Genomic DNA, 2500 nt, shown 5'->3' on the forward strand with positions numbered 1-2500 from the left:
AATATTTGATGGAGGCTAAAGTTCCTATGAAGATCATAAGAACATAAGAATAGAGGAGACTGGAAGAGACCATAAGGCCTACAGTAGGCAGTTCCATGTCCCGTACCACCTGCCATCCCTATCTATAAAGTTATCTCTTCTTCTCTTAAAAACAATCAATTGATTCAGCGCTAACTACATGGTTGCTAAAACTATTCCATTCATTAACCACTCTAATAGTAAATCAGTTCTTGCCCGTTTCATTCTTAAACCGAAGAATTAGAAAGACGATAGACTGAGCTGTACACCGCAGATCGAGAAATAGTTAAATGCATGTGGTAAGAAGAAGAGGAGGAGGAGGAGGAGGAGGAGGAGGAGGAGGAGGAGGAAGTGGAGGAGGAAGAAGAGGAAGAGGAGGAGGAGGTGGAGGAGGAGGAGGAGGAGGAGGAGTAGATGGAGGTGAAGGCAGAGATGGAAGACGTAGAGGGTGAGTAGCTTACACCAGGAGGCTCGTAGCTGCGCCCGAAGCCGTCACCTTTGCCTTATTATGCGCTTTGGAGACGGTTGGGGCAGGGAACACTTATTCCTAGCAACCGGAGAGGAGTGCGGGATTCGAACCTACAACTAAGCGAATGCGAGATGAACACTCTTCCGACTACGCCACAGGAAGACGTAAAGGTAGATGAGGTGTAGATGAAATTGTAGATCAGCGTTTCCAAGCCTGTGGTGCTAGGAAATGATGCACACAAAAATCACATTGATCCATGTATCATTGATTACCTAGTTGTGCATATTTGACTTTCTCCATGCTATTTTATTTATCTAGGTGTGTTCTCACTTCTACTACAAACAATATTGTCAATTTGTTTCAGTTCTAAGGAATCAAGGAAATAAAACATCAAGCAGTACACTTCACTTTCTTTTATCCTTCTAATAACAATATAGGGGTGCTGGACTGTTTAGACATGACAACAGGGGGTGCTATGGTCGGAATAGGCTGGGAAACGCTGGTGTGGATGGAGATGGAAATTGAGGATGGACGGAGTGGAAGGGGGCTGTGGTAATGGTGGAGGTGGAGGTGGCTTTAGTTGATGCAGTGGTCGAAGGGGGGGAAGGATAGAAAGGTGAAATATTCTATTTTATATGAATTGGAAAAAAAATAAAAGGATTCTGTCATCAGCTTGGAAAATTATTTTTTCGAGTTGCTGGAAATGGAAATGCTTAGCTGAATATTCATTTTGGGGGCCAAAGCTTTGCAAAAGGGTTCAACTATTGACCTGTGGACGGTGTGAGGTTTACTACGATCTCTTGCAAGAATTCTTCCACAGGTGTGTTGTTAAATCAAAACAGCGGATCATGAAGTATTTCTCCATAGTAAATCCAGAAGTTCTAACACATTTATAAAATTAATTTTATCTCCCTCTCTCGTAGTATACAGTAAATCCGAGTGAGTTAGCTATTCTAAAACATTTCCAAAGTAACTGTAAATCCATCTTTCTTAGGAAAGATAAAAACGTATGATGATTCGTATATCACGATCATTGTCTGAAGAGGATCACAGAGCAATCGTAATATACGTTTCCTCGCACTCTATGATCAATCTAAGCAAGTTAGATGTTATAACACATTTCCAAAATTAACAGAAAATCCCTATTTCGGAGAAAAAATAAAACGTTACATAAAGATAACTGTCTGAATTAGATCACTGAGTGAACATAATATACTTATCTTCATTCTCTATAGTAAGTCCAACCGAGTTAGATATTCTAACACATTTGTTGAATGAATTGTTGATACCTCTTTCGTAGAGAAGAGTATACGTGTATACGAAGATATGTCAGAAGAGGGTCACAGAGAGTTATCGTATTATACGTATTTTTGTACTCTTTAATCAATCCAAGCGTGTTAGATGTTCTAACACATTTCCAAAATGAACTAAAAGACCCTCTTTCGGAGAAAAAAAAATGTAAGAAGATAAGTATATTGCGATCACTGTCCGAAGAGAATCACAGAGAGTGATCGTAAAATTTACAGTTCCATAAATCCTGGGGTACATTTATTTTATTTTATTTTATTATATTTTGTTTTATGCTATTTTATTTTATTCTATTTAATCTAATTTTTTTCTTATATATATATATATATATATATATATATATATATATATATATTTGTTGGTGTGTGTGTGTGTGTAAAACAGAAAAAGGAAATGTATATAGAGATATGATTAGATAAACAAATGTAATAAAAAACACATGTAAATAAATAGATAAAAAAAATTGATGAATAAACAAATAAATAGAAAACAAGAACAAATGATAAGCAAAAAATTAGTAAACAAGTAAATTCAAATATATGATAACATGTATAGTGAATAACTATTATATGAATAAATGACAAATAAGTAGTAGAGAAAATAAGAATTAAAAATCACTCCAATAACACGTATGTATGTTGTCACAGGGTTTCAGTTAAATATTTGTCTATATATATATATATATATATATATATATATATATAT

The 2500-nt window shown here is 35.6% G+C and overlaps 1 protein-coding gene across 21 annotated transcripts in view; it reads left to right on the forward strand.

Moving 5' to 3' along the window:
- Positions 1–2500, forward strand: part of LOC143033873 (CUGBP Elav-like family member 4) — a 1339855-nt gene that overhangs the window by 455588 nt on the left and 881767 nt on the right. The window lies entirely within an intron of this gene.

This window comes from Oratosquilla oratoria, chromosome 16 (assembly GCF_046742065.1).
Source record: "Oratosquilla oratoria isolate Oo_2021 chromosome 16, ASM4674206v1, whole genome shotgun sequence".
NCBI lineage: Eukaryota > Metazoa > Arthropoda > Malacostraca > Stomatopoda > Squillidae > Oratosquilla > Oratosquilla oratoria.